The sequence below is a fragment of the Schistocerca serialis genome, chromosome 10 (genome assembly GCF_023864345.2).
Source record: "Schistocerca serialis cubense isolate TAMUIC-IGC-003099 chromosome 10, iqSchSeri2.2, whole genome shotgun sequence".
In the NCBI taxonomy this organism is placed as follows: domain Eukaryota; kingdom Metazoa; phylum Arthropoda; class Insecta; order Orthoptera; family Acrididae; genus Schistocerca; species Schistocerca serialis.
The window spans coordinates 204,360,297-204,375,011 of record NC_064647.1 but is presented as its reverse complement, the minus strand read 5'-3'; the positions used below and the strand labels follow the sequence as shown (position 1 = coordinate 204,375,011).

General features: G+C 45.0%; 1 protein-coding gene across 1 annotated transcript in view; it reads right to left on the bottom strand.

Annotated features, from left to right (window-relative positions):
- LOC126424693 (15-hydroxyprostaglandin dehydrogenase [NAD(+)]-like) overlaps positions 1–14,715 on the bottom strand; it is an 80,299-nt gene that overhangs the window by 10,471 nt on the left and 55,113 nt on the right. The window lies entirely within an intron of this gene.

The window sequence follows — 14,715 nt, the reverse complement described above, 5'->3', positions numbered from 1 at the left end:
GAAAAAAAGAGAGGCAGCTTTATCAGTATCGAGAGCTCAGACAGAAAACTAGCACTTAGCAAAGGAAGGAATGCTCAAAGATGAAAGAAATATACATGGTGTAAGAGGTATAAGTGCAGATATTTATCTTGGTGACTGAAAACAGTGTACTGAAAAACAGTAGATCAGTATTCACTTAATTCACAGAGTAATACTTGTAATTATTAGGAGTACTGTGTTGTTAGGTTGGTTAGTACCTCCAGGTGCATGTGGCAAGACCAAGTGATAAGTGGCTGTTTTTCCCCTAGTAGCAGGTCAGGTGCTGATCTGTGGATGCGTGGATGTAAAATGGTTAGACTATACTGACAGCCGTAGTCCACTTGGTGGTGCAGTGACAACCATGCAGAAAACATCAGGTACTAAATTATGTGTCGTGTCTGTGGTAAAACAGCTTGACACAGAAAAAAAACAAATATCACCCTGAAGTGGGTATATATTAAGGTACCAATGATCATAATATTTGTACTTACACCCTCAATACGTTCTACACAAGGGATATACAAGGGTAAACTTGAGAGTAATATTATAGGAAGAGAAGAGGAAGCACCTGAAGGTGTGATGGGAGATAAGATACTATGATAAGAATATGACTGAGCATTAATGGACCTATGTCGAAATAAGTCCCGTGGCATACATTACATTCCACTAGAATTATTGACATCTATGTGAGAGCCAGAAAAATCTACTCCACCTCTTATATAACATACGCTATGTGATCAAAAGAATCCAGACACCTTGAAAGGGTCCTGTAGCCACCTTTCAGTAGTCCGGTAGCCCATTTTCATTACCATTTCTCTTTCTTTTCCTTGTTTCTCTATTCTCTTTACTCTCATAGTAGTGTGATTGAATGAATGTGGTTGTGTGTCACGTTGATAGACGGTGGCGTAGTCTGCTGCAGAAAGTCTGCGATAGCCATACAGATTCAGCAGCAGTTGCACAGAATAGCCAACTCTCGTAGTGGTCAAGTCGGCAAAGAGGTTTCCGCTACTTGTGAGAAATCCACCTTCGTTAGGTTGGTGGCGGAAATGGCATCTTGGGGTTTTCCGGTCCACGCGGAGCGTGGAAGAGGCTGGAGAAGCGGGAGGCAGTCTGCCGCCGGTACGGGAAGCGTCCACAGCTGTGCTCCAGTCGAAGAAGGGTGAGTTAGACTGACCGCGTGGCGCGTTGTTACTTGGCGAGGGGAGAGCTGTTAGCTTTTGGTCTCGCTTTTCAACTCTGAAAGATTGCTTTGAATGTCGCAGCAAGGAATGCAAAACTTTGGCAGATGCTTCACTTAGTAAATTTCTATAGCAGACTTGGATCCGCTGGAAGAGCGCCACACAAAGGTGTCGATAAGAAGTGAGCACTCGCTTCTGTATGAATGTCTGTTTGCCTTCAGCTGTGCCTGTATAAGCTTTCACCTTTCTAAATATTTAGAGCCTTGCCTTCTCGTAAATTTTCCTTACTTTCCGTGTCTTTCGTCCGTGGGGAGCCAACCACGTGGTAGAACATTACAGTTGTTGGGCTACCGGCATCACTAACTGTCCGATCGCATGTTTGTTTTAGAAAATGTTAACATGATTGTATGATGTGATATTGTTGGAATTTGGCACTATACCTAGAAATTGTGCCTCCACAAACCACGTGTTATCAGGAATCGTGTACATGCCTCACATCCTTAGTTTAGGAATAAATGATTTTATCTACAATTTTCTCTTGTGTTCCGATATTACGTTTTTGCGTCTAAGCCATTCACCTCGAAGCTTTCCCCTTAGCACATCCAATGCGTTTCCTTATGCACAGGTCCAGTGATTAGTCTCCTCTTGTATTTTATAACAAATGCTTTAGATTAAGTCATATTTTCAGGTGTGTTGCTGGGAGCTGATCTTATGCAGTGTTCATGCATATTCTGTTTTATTTTAAATGTTTGATTGTCGTGAACAGCGCACAGGCAATACTATTAATTACATCGTATCCACTGTGAGCGACCTCACAACGTATGCATTTTTTGTGTATTTTTGCTCTGTGATCAAATTAATTTATTTTCCGACTCGACCAAATATTTGATTAGTTGTATGGTTTGAGTCAGTGGCGACCCTATTCTTCTCACGTTGATTTCATAAGCAATAAGTATTTCCATTCCCAATAATAAGGAATAACCCGTAGTAACGTGGTTAGTTACACATGGCTTACCCTGCTCACGGATTTCGGTGAACCAGAGATCTTCTGATGCGCAGTGAGGATTAGTTATTTTCAGTTGGATGTGCTAATTGGTATATTGTTTTTCTGTAATACAGAATTTATGTGAATTTATGATATAGGCGTGAATTTTCTTACATGTTTTATCTTGTATATGTATTACTGTATAGACATTGTGATTTAGTATTCAATTGTGTTACAAGTTTGGGTTGATTCTTGTCCTGTGGCGTGTACCGGTGTCATATAGTAAATCTTGGGTGCTTTGTGGGGACTGTGAGTCCATTAGGAGACTTTGGCATTATTCTTGTTGTATTTTGGAGCATGGAGTAACTATCCTTATGATGGAGACGCGTAGCTGTTCAGGGAGCCGCGATCGGAAAAACCTGCCAGACAATAACCCTGAACAAGGACGAGGTCAAAACGTCAAGTCCGACCAGGAACGAAATGCAGAAAACGCAAGTACAAGTGTTGTCCATCCTGAGCCCGCTGTAGTGATTTCGAATCATTCGATAGATGCAAATTCATTACAGGCTATGCTACGACAATTACTAGACAGTAATAGGAGACATATCGAGGAAGTGGATAAAAAACAAGCAGAAGAAAATAGGAGGCATATCGAGGAAGCGAATAAAAGTTTGACTAGTGAAATAGTACAGGGTGTTGGGGAGAAACTGGCGATCATTGACCAACGCATCTCCGCCTTAGAAGAGGGGCAGCAAGTCATTAGCAAGCAGGTGATGGAGCAAGAAGAAAGGTTTGCTGGGAATATACGTATACTACCAGAACAATGCCAGAGTGAACAAGCGGCTCTTGAGTCCCGAGTAGGACAAAATTCCGCCAGGGATCTCCGCACATTAGCAGAACAATGCCAGAGTGACCACACAGCTCTTGTGTCCCGAATAGAGGACACTGCGGCTAAGTGCCCGGTCCACCTTAGCGCGCAGGTAGAAACCCTCAGCCAGGCAATAATAGCTCTCGAGCGAGAGCAAGGGCTTACACAAACAAAACAAGACACGGCCCACCGAGAGATGCGAGAAGAAATAGCCAGGATCTCAGACGCAGTGGCGCGTAAGTCTGACAATAATAGGGAAACGATTACCTCGTCATCAGCGGATGCAGACGAAATACGGTCGATAACGAAATGTCCACGTGGACAGTGTGAAATAAAAATACAACAAAGAGGGGTTACCGAGGGAATATGTGAGCGCATTGCCCATTTAGAACTTCATCTAAAAGGGTTAAAGGCCCATGAAGTTGAAAGAAATGAACGAAAGGGCCATTATTCCGACGATGATTCCGGGAACGATGGCGAATTTGATCATCGTCATGATCATGGATCTCGTATCAGGTGGGAACGGCGCGGATCCCCTCAGGAACGTTCGCCAAGGGAAACTCACGAATATGACTTTAAACATTTTCTGACCGTGAGGAAGTTTGAAGTCTTCCATAACTCGGCTACGGGGATTCACCCGTGGGCCTGGTTACAGCAGTTCGAGTTCTCCCTCCCTCCTACGTGGCCCAGTGCGCACAAGATGGAGTATATGTGCGGCTACCTCGAAGGAGAGCCAGCGGCGCGGATTATGTCAATTGCACGCAATTGCTACACTGTTGGGGAGTTTAGACAACACTTCCTGTCGATCTATTGGTCAGTGGCAGCGCAAAGTCGTGTAAAACACGGACTCAGTATGCTACCAGAGTTAAACAGGTCATAATTCTCCAGCCCTGTGCAGATGTTCGAGCACATACTGCAGGCGAATGAACATCTTGACAATCCTTATGGACCTGCGGAAATTATTCGTATTTGCCTGGAAAAATTTTCAATGCATTTGCGGCACGTTATCCTTGCAGGGCGATGTAAGGATGACGTAGAGGGGTTTCGCAATTTCCTTTTAGAGCTTGAGTGCGATGCGAATGGCACCACGCGGAATTACGGTCAGAGCGCCTACGAGCAGCGGCCGCGCGAGCGAAGCCGCAGCCGTAGAGACAGATGGCACTCCAGACGTAACGGGTCACCTGAGAGTTACAGAGCGCACGAGCGGTGGCAGCCTCGCGACTCCTCACGGAACGCGGGCAGAACAAACGATGCCAATGGTCATCATTCGCCGAGAGTAAATCAGAGACATCCCGGAGAGTTTAGAAGATACGGTAATGGGCAGAGATTTAGGCGCAATTATAGTGGACCTAGGAACGGTAGCCGTGATCGACCCCAGAATAATTATCGAACAAGCAACAACAGGGGTGCCGTAAACAGTACGGGTGGTCCGCCAGTGGGTGTTGAAATTCGTCCCGCAAACCCGCAGCACAATCCGACAAATGCCTCTAATCAAAGGGATCAATGACTGTTGGCTGGCTCGGTTGGCGTCAAACTTAATGAGGACCGGTGCTATTGATGATATTGATGTGCATTTGAATAAAGGAAGACGATATTAGGGAAGATTTGTTGAGGGAGGGCCACAGTTTTGGTGTGCCCACGCTAAACCCAGTCGCCTCTGTTTCGTAAAATTACAGTGCATATTTTCCAATGTTTTGATTCACTCTGGTGTGATTGAAATTAAAGTTTATATTTTCTATGAATTGTAAAGGGTCCCCCAATATGTGTGTAGTTATTTCTTCTTCTCAGCAGAAAGGAGTAGTGTTGTGCAGCTTTATAACGTCTGAACGTGAATAACTATGAGGTTCATATGAAGCGTTTCTTATTACAGTAAGATGGCTTTTGTTTCTTAATGACTAAAAAGGTATCGGGTTTGTTGACATGGCGAGTCATTTCGTAAGGTAATTCTTGATGATAAATTACAGTTGTAATGTTCTTATTCCCCTTAGGTGAGCATGATTCAGTGAGATTTTTCAAATGTACTGCGATGTTGATGAAGCGACTTGGTGACTTGTAGGTGAAGGATTTGTGTACGAAGGGAGATTAATAGTGTTTGATTTTCAGAGTTGCCATCTTATAAGGTATTTGGAAAGTGTAACTTGCCGCCACATACTACTAGGTACGGTTGAGGGCACCATAATGTGAAACCCCAGAAGGCGTATATGGAAACAGCTTATAAACTCAAGCAGATTGATATTTAATAGAGAATCAATGCGACTACCTCCAAGCTGAAATAACATGACGATAGGTGAGGACCCCTGGGGACATGTGGTGAGTAAGTGTGTAATCATTATGAGTATCTTATGATAGCAGTAAGTTGGGTACTCATGGCCCTGGACAATGGATTTCTTTTGACAGTATTTTTTATGTACTTGTAGGACGAAGTGTTTATGTGTTTGCTAATAGGATGATAGGATGATTTTAATTTCCATTTTTATGCCCACTGACCTTTTGCATTAGTCTGATGAATAGATGTTGAAACATTTACCATTCCAGATGTGACTTGAATGAACCTTCTGTGTCCCATTAATAATAACTTGTCCATAGAAAAGAAGCCTCGGAAATTTTCCACAGATCAGCAAACATGTTCTGCAAACCTTGGAGGAGCAGTCAATGAACAACGATATGGGTATTGGTGTTGAAAGGAATATTTTGTTTATATGTGGGAATTGTAGTCGGGCTATATGGTGATGGTGATTAGTACGAACTGTGTAGATTGTGTGTGAGAGCGTAGTTAGGAGTAGGTAGAGTTTTGTGTCTGTAGCTAGCAGCGGCGCCAAATCCTATCCAAATCCTGACCAAACCTTGTACAAGATCTACCCTGAATGATTGACAGCAGATGTAATGCTGGAACTATATTTTATAAAAAGGATTTTTTGTTTGTTTGAATATTGTTTATTTAATTTTCTACATTGTTTTTTTATTAGTAATGTTAAGAAGGCCCTTTTTGTCAAGTTAATTTTGGGCACTATTCTCTGTATTGATCAGGAGTGAGAAACTCCGAAGATTTTGTGGTAATCTGTACACATGATATTTTGTAATGATCTCTGTGAGCGCAGTTCTTAAGTGGGTGCAAGGCCACCTAGGGAGCCTCCGCATCGGAAAGCACAGGGCTTGGTCCACCTGCAGGCGTTGCAGAACCCTGGTATCAACGGCGAAGCAGTGATGCGGCGAGCGGTCACAGCTGTACAGCTGTTTCCCCATCAGAGGGGAGGGGGTGCTGGTCTTCCCCCAGCCGCAGGCTCACAACGGAGCCCGCAGGCGTGTCACCACGGCAGCGCCAGCTGATGGCCGGCGTTCCACCCCATGCGCTAGTCATCTGACAAGCGAAAGGGAAAGTATGACGCACACCAGGCGAGGCCGCCGATCCCTGAGCGCCGCTAGTCCAGACGGCTGCTGTGGTGAGGTAACGCCCACTGCCCGGAGGGACACGGGTCCCACCACTGACGCATCAGCTGAGACGGTGCAAAGAGGTGATAAGCGGGTCTCAAGCCCGACACCTGCACGAGTTTACGTCGACCTCGATGCGACGCAGAAGAGCGTGTGTCTCCCCATTGACATGACAGGAGATGGGGGCGTGTGTCGGTAAAACACATTCCTCCACAACACACGGACGACGACCGCCAAGCCGCCTTCTCGATGATGAGGCAGGGCCCACAAGTGGCGATGTCCCGCAAATCTGCAACGCCGAACCATCCCACAGTATGGACGCAGAGGGTGGAAACGGGCATGAGGCAACGTCGTGGGGTGCTGTCTAGGATGAACAACCTGGGTTACAACGGACGTTACAATCAACGCCGCTGCGAACTCCCCAGTTCAGTGTTGTTGTCCCCTAGTAGCTTATTCTCCAAGTCGCCCACCCCAGCACCTAAAGAGAATACCCAGTGAAAATACCATGTGATGAAACTGCAAAATGACAGCGTGTCAACGAGCTGGTTTCTGGGTGTGTTTTTGTACTCATGTCTTATTTTCCATAGGTAGTTATTTACCAGCTGTCATTCCATTCGGTTCATTAATGATTTTGTATCACTGTATTTAGTGTGAAAATTGTATTTTGCACTTTCACTTACATGTTTTTATTTATGTCAGCACCAGCTGATACTGCTTTGGTTCGTGATAATGATTTTGCAACATTGAATTTGTTTATATATGTATATATTTTGAGTACCTGTTCATCTATGTCTCTATGTTATTTTTTGATAATAGGTTTAAGCAATTTTAAGATAATATCTCATGTTTGTTGTCGTTGTACGTCAGATGACATGATGTTAGCGTACAGTATCACACTTAATTTAATTTGTTTTGCAGGCCTTGCAGACCGCATGAGGTCACAATTATTGACTAAGGTCAGATAAAACTCATTTGGATCTAAGAGATCAATCAATTCTTTTGTGCTGCTGTTTGCCTGTTGCAATTGTTGCTCGTTAGGGTATGTTTGTTTTGAAGACTGTTGGCCAATCTCCTAGCATGGCGAGAAAATTCGCGGCACAGTCTTCTCCGGGACGTTTGGGGTGATGAAAGGGTCCTGTAGCCACCTTTCATTAGTCCGGTAGCCCATTTTCATTACCATTTCTCTTTCTTTTCCTTGTTTCTCTATTCTCTTTACTCTCATAGTAGTGTGATTGAATGAATGTGGTTGTGTGTCACGTTGATAGACAGTGGCGTAGTCTGCTGCAGAAAGTCTGCGATAGTCGTACAGATTCAGCAGCAATTGCACAGAATAGCCAACTCTCGTAGTGGTCAAGTCGGCAAAGAGGTTTCCGCTACTTGTGAGAAATCCACCTTCGTTAGGTTGGTGGCGGAAATGGCATCTTGGGGTTTTCCGGTCCACGCGGAGCGTGGAAGAGGCTGGAGAAGCGGGAGGCAGTCTGCCGCCGGTACGGGAAGCGTCCACAGCTGTGCTCCAGTCGAAGAAGGGTGAGTTAGACTGACCGCGTGGCGCGTTGTTACTTGGCGAGGGGAGAGCTGTTAGCTTTTGGTCTCGCTTTTCAACTCTGAAAGATTGCTTTGCCTTGTCGCAGCAAGGAATGCAAAACTTTGGCAGATGCTTCACTTAGTAAATTTCTATAGCAGACTTGGATCCGCTGGAAGAGCGCCACACAAAGGTGTCGATAAGAAGTGAGCACTCGCTTCTGTATGAATGTCTGTTTGCCTTCAGCTGTGCCTGTATAAGCTTTCACCTTTCTAAATATTTAGAGCCTTGCCTCATCGTAAATTTTCCTTACTTTCCGTGTCTTTCGTCCGTGGGGAGCCAACCACGTGGTAGAACATTATAGTTGTTGGGCTACCGGCATCACTAACTGTCCGATCGCATGTTTGTTTTAGAAAACGTTAACATGATTGTATGATGTGATATTGTTGGAATTTGGCACTATACCTAGAAATTGTGCCTCCACAAACCACGTGTTATCAGGAATTGTGTACATGCCTCACATCCTTAGTTTAGGAATAAATGATTTTATCTACAATTTTCTCTTGAGTTCCGAGATTACGTTTTTGCGCCTAAGCCACTCACCTCATAGCTTTCACATTAGCACATCCAATGCGTTTCCTTAAGCACAGGTTCAGTGATTAGTCTCCTCTTGTATTTTATAACAAATGCTTTAGATTAAGTCATATTTTCGGGTGTGTTGCTGGGAGCTGATCTTGTGCAGTGTTCATGCACTTTTTCTATTTTATTTTAAATGTTTGATTGTCGTGAACAGCGCACGGGCAATACTATTAATTACATCGTATCCGCTGTGAGCGACCTCACAATGTATGCATTTTTTGTGAGTTTTTGGTCTGTGATCAAATTAATTTATTTTCCGACTCGACCAAATATTTGATTAGTTGTATGGTTTGAGTCGGTGGCGACCCTATTCTTCTCACGTTGATTTCATAAGCAATAAGTATTTCCATTCCCAATAATAAGGAATAACCCGTAGTAACGTGGTTAGTTACACATGGCTTACCCTGCTCACGGATTTCGGTAAATCAGAGATCTTCTGATGCGCAGTGAGGATTAGTTATTTTCAGTTGGATGTGCTAATTGGTATATTGTTTTTCTGTAATACAGAATTTATGTGAATTTATGATATAGGCGTGAATTTTCTTACATGTTTTATCTTGTATATGTATTACTGTATAGACATTGTGATTTAGTATTCAATTGTGTTACAAGTTTGGGTTGATTCTTGTCCTGTGGCGTGTACCGGTGTCATATAGTAAATCTTGGGTGCTTTGTGGGGACTGTGAGTCCATTAGGAGACTTTGGCATTATTCTTGTTGTATTTTGGAGCATGGAGTAACTATCCTTATGATGGAGACGCGTAGCTGTTCAGGGAGCCGCGATCGGAAAAACCTGCCAGACAATAACCCTGAACAAGGACGAGGTCAAAACGTCAAGTCCGACCAGGAACGAAATGCAGAAAACGCAAGTACAAGTGTTGTCCATCCTGAGCCCGCTGTAGTGATTTCGAATCATTCGATAGATGCAAATTCATTACAGGCTATGCTATGACAGTTACTAGACAGTAATAGGAGACATATCGAGGAAGTGGACAAAAAACAAGCAGAAGAAAATAGGAGGCATATCCAGGAAGCGAATAAAAGTTTGACTAGTGAAATAGTACAGGGTGTTGGGGAGAACCTGGCGATCATTGACCAATGCATCTCCGCCTTAGAAGAGGGGCAGCAAGTCATTAGCAAGCAGGTGATGGAGCAAGAAGAAAGGTTTGCTGGGAATATACGTATACTAGCAGAACAACGCCAGAGTGAACAAGCGGCTCTTGAGTCCCGTGGAGGACAAAATTCCGCCAGGGATCTCCGCGCGTTAGCAGAACAATGCCAGAGTGACCACGCGGCTCTTGTGTCCCGAATAGAGGACACTGCGGCTAAGTGCCCGGTCCACCTTAGCGGGCAGGTAGAAACCCTCAGCCAGGCGATAATAGCTCTCGAGCGAGAGCAAGGGCTTACACAAACAAAACAAGACACGGCCCACCGAGAGTGCGAGAAGAAATAGCCAGGATCTCAGACGCAGTGGCGCGTAAGTCTGACAATAATAGGGAAACGATTACCTCGTCATCAGCGGATGCAGACGAAATACGGTCGATAACGAAATGTCCGCGTGGACAGTGTGAAATAAAAATACAACAAAGAGAGGTTACCGAGGGAATATGTGAGCTCATTGCCCATTTAGAACTTCACCTAAAAGGGTTAAAGGCCCATGAAGTTGAAAGAAATGAACGAAAGGGCCATTATTCCGATGATGATTCCGGGAACGATGGCGAATTTGATCATCGTCATGATCACGGATCTCGTACCAGGTGGGAACGGCGCGGATCCCCTCAGGAACGTTCGCCAAGGGAAACTCACGAATTTGACTTTAAACATTTTCTGACTGTGAGGAAGTTTGAAGTCTTCCGTAACTTGGCTACGGGGATTCACCCGCGGGCCTGGTTACAGCAGCTCGAGTTCTCCCTCCCTCCTACGTGACCCAGTGCGCACAAGATGGAGTATATGTGCGGCTACCTCAAAGGTGAGCCAGCGGCGCGGATGAGGTCAATTGCTCGCAATTGCTACACTGTTGGGGAGTTTCGACAACACTTCCTGTCGATCTATTGGCCAGTGGCAGCGCAAAGTCGTGTAAAACACGGACTCATTATGCTACCAGAGTTAAACAGGTCATAATTCTCCAGCCCTGTGCAGATGTTCGAGCACATACTGCAGGCGAATGAACATCTTGACAATCCTTATGGACCTGCGGAAATTATTCGTATTTGCCTGGGAAAGTTTCCAATGCAGTTGCGGCACGTTATCCTTGCAGGGCGATGTAAGGATGACGTAGAGGGGTTTCGCAATTTCCTTTTAGAGCTTGAGTGCGATGCGAATGGCACCACGCGGAATTACGGTCAGAGCGCCTACGAGCAGCGGCCGCGCGAGCGAAGCCGCAGCCGTAGAGACAGATGGCACTCCAGACGTAACGGGTCGCCTGAGAGTTACAGAGCGCGCGAGCGGTGGCAGCCTCGCGACTCCTCACGGAACGCGGGCAGAACATGTGGTGTCACCGCCAGACACCACACTTGCTAGGTGGTAGCTTTAAATCGGCCGCGGTCCATTAGTACAGGTCGGACCCGCGTGTCGCCACTGTCAGGGATCGCAGACCGAGCGCCACCACAAGGCAGGTCTCGAGATACGGACTAGCACTCGCCCCAGTTGTACAGACGACGTAGCTAGCGATGCACACTGACGAAGCCTCGCTCATTTGCAGAGCAGATAGTTAGAATAGCCTTCAGCTAAGTCAATGGCTACAACCTAGCAAGGCGCCATTAGTAGTTTATTGCATGTATCTATGGAGTCTCACTTATATCGTCAATAGCGATGTACCAAGGATGGATTAAAGTTAAGTATTCCAGAAGCTACGTACTTTTCTTTATAGCATTCATTATGTATCCTGTTACAGACATATCTCTTGCCTGCGTGAACTAAACGCGTGCCTTTCGGCTACTTCCGTGGCGTGGCTGTCTTGCTACGCCACAACAGAACAAACGATGCCAATGGTCATCATTCGCCGAGAGTAAATCAGAGACACCCCGGGGAGTTTAGAAGATATGGTAATGAACAGAGATTTAGGCGCAATTATAGTGGACCTAGGAACGGTAGTCGTGATCGACCCCACCCCAGAATAATTATCGAACAAGCAACAACAGGGGTGCCGTAAACAGTACGGGTGGTCCGCCAGTGGGTGTTGAAATTCGTCCCGCAAACCCGCGGCACAATCCGACAAATGCCTCTAATCAAAGGGATCAATGACTGTTGGCTGGCTCGGTTGGCGTCAAACTTAATGAGGACCGGTGCTATTGATGATATTGATGTGCATTTGAATAAAGGTAGACGATATTAGGGAAGATTTGTTGAGGGAGGGCCACAGTATTGGTGTGCCCACGGTAAACCCAGTCGCCTCTGTTTCGTAAAATTACAGTGTATATTTTCCAATGTTTTGATTCACTCTGGTGTGATTGAAATTAAAGTTTATATTTTCTATGAATTGTAAAGGGTCCCCCAATATGTGTGTAGTTATTTCTTCTTCTCAGCAGAAAGGAGTAGTGTTGTGCAGCTTTATAACGTCTGAACGTGAATAACTATGAGGTTCATATGAAGCGTTTCCTATTACAGTAAGATGGCTTTTGTTTCTTAATGACTAAAAAGGTATCGGGTGTGTAACTTGGCGAGTCATTTCGTAAGGTAATTCTTGATGATAAATTACAGTTGTAATGTTCTTATTCCCCTTAGGTGAGCATGATTCAGTGAGATTTTTCAAATGTACTGCGATGTTGATGAAGCGACTTGGTGACTTGTAGGTGAAGGATTTGTGTACGAAGGGAGATTAATAGTGTTTGATTTTCAGAGTTGCCATCATAAGATATTTGGAAAGTGTAACTTGCCGCCACATACTACTAGGTACGGTTGAGGGCACCAGAATGTGAAACCCCAGAAGACATAAATGGAAACAGCTTATAAACTCAAGCAGCTTGATATTTAATAGAGAATCAATGCGACTACCTCCAAGCTGAAATAACATGACGGTAGGTGAGGACCCCTGGGGACATGTGGTGAGTAAGAGTGTAATCATTATGAGTATCTTATGATAGCAGTAAGTTGGGTACTCATGGCCCTGGACAATGGATTTCTTTTGACAGGATTTTTTTATGTACTTATAGGACGAAGTGTTTATGTGTTTGCTAATAGGATAGGATGATTTTTATTTCCATTTTTATGCCCACTGACCTTTTGCATTAGTCTGATGAATAGATGTTGAAACATTTACCATTCCAGATGTGACTTGAATGAACCTTCTGTGTCTCATTAATCATAACTTTTATTATGCAATGTCCATAGAAAAGAAGTCTTGGAAATTTTTCACAGATCAGCAAACATGTTCTGCAAACCTTGGAGCAGCAGTCAATGCACGTGGTGTTGAAAGGAATATTTTGTTTATATGTGGGAATTGTAGTCGGGCTATATGGTGATGGTGACTAGTACGAGCTGTGTAGATTGTGTGTGAGAGCGTAGTTAGGAGCAGGTAGAGTTTTGTGTCTGTAGCTAGCAGCGGCGCCAAATCCTATCCAAATCCTGACCAAACCTTGTACAAGATCTACCCTGAATGATTGACAGCAGATGTAATGCTGGAACTATATTTTATAAAAAGGATTTTTTGTTTGTTTGAATATTGGTTATTTAATTTTCTTCATTGTTTTTTTATTAGTAATGTTAAGAAGGCCCTTTTTGTCAAGTTAATTATGGGCACTATTCCATGTATTGATCAGGAGTGAGAAACTCCGAAGATTTGGTGGTAATCTGTACACATGATATTTTTTAACGACCTCTGTGAGCGCAGTTCTTAAGTGGGTGCAAGGCCGCCTAGGGAGCCTCCGCATCGGAAAGCACAGGGCTTGGTCCACCGGCAGGCGCTGCAGAACCCTGGTATCAACGGCGAAGCAGTGGTGTGGCGAGCGGTCACAGCTGTACAGCTTTTTCCCCATCAGAGGGGAGGGGATGCTGGTCTTCCCCCAGCCGCAGGCTCACAACGGAGCCCGCAGGCGTGTCACCACGGCAGCGCCAGCTGATGGCCGGCGTTCCACCCCATGCGCTAGTCATCTGACAAGCGAAAGGGAAAGTATGACGCACACCAGGCGAGGCCGCCGATCCCTGAGCGCCGCTAGTCCAGACGGCTGCTGCGGTGAGGTAACGCCCACTGCCCGGAGGGACACGGGTCCCACCACTGACGCATCAGCTGAGACGGTGCAAAGAGGTGATAAGCGGGTCTCAAGCCCGACACCCGCACGAGTTTACGTCGACCTCGATGCGACGCAGAAGAGCGCGTGTCTCCCCATTGACACGACAGGAGACGGGGGCGTGTGTCGATAAAACACATTCCTCCACAACACACGGACGACGACCGCCAAGCCGCCTTCTCGATGATGAGGCAGGGCCCACAAGTGGCGATGTCCTGCAAATCTGCAACGCCGAACCATCCCACAGTATGGACGCAGAGGGTGGAAACGGGCACGAGGCAACGTCGCGGGGTGCTGTCTAGGATGAACAACCTGGGTTACAACGGACGTTACAATCAACGCCGCTGCGAACTCCCCAGTTCAGTGTTGTGGTCCCCTAGTAGCTTATTCTCCAAGTCGCCCACCCCAGCACCTAAAGAGAATACCCAGTGAAAATACCATGTGACGAAACTGCAAAATGACAGCGTGTCAACGAGCTGGTTTCTGGGTGTGTTTTTGTACTCATGTCTTATTTTCCATAGGTGTTTATTTACCAGCTGTCATTCCATTGGGTTCATTAATGATTTTGTATCACTGTATTTGTTGTGAAAATTGTATTTTGCACTTTCACTTACATGTTTTTATTTATGTCAGCACCAGCTGATACTGCTTTGGTTCATGATAGTGATTTTGCAACTTTGAATTTGTTTATATATGTATATATTTTGTGTACCTGTTCATCTATGTCTCTATGTTAACTTTTGATAATAGGTTTAAGCAATTTTAAGATATTATTTCATGTTTGTTGTCGTTGTAGGTCAGATCACATGATGTTAGCGTGCAGTATCACACTTAATTTAATTTGTTTTGTTA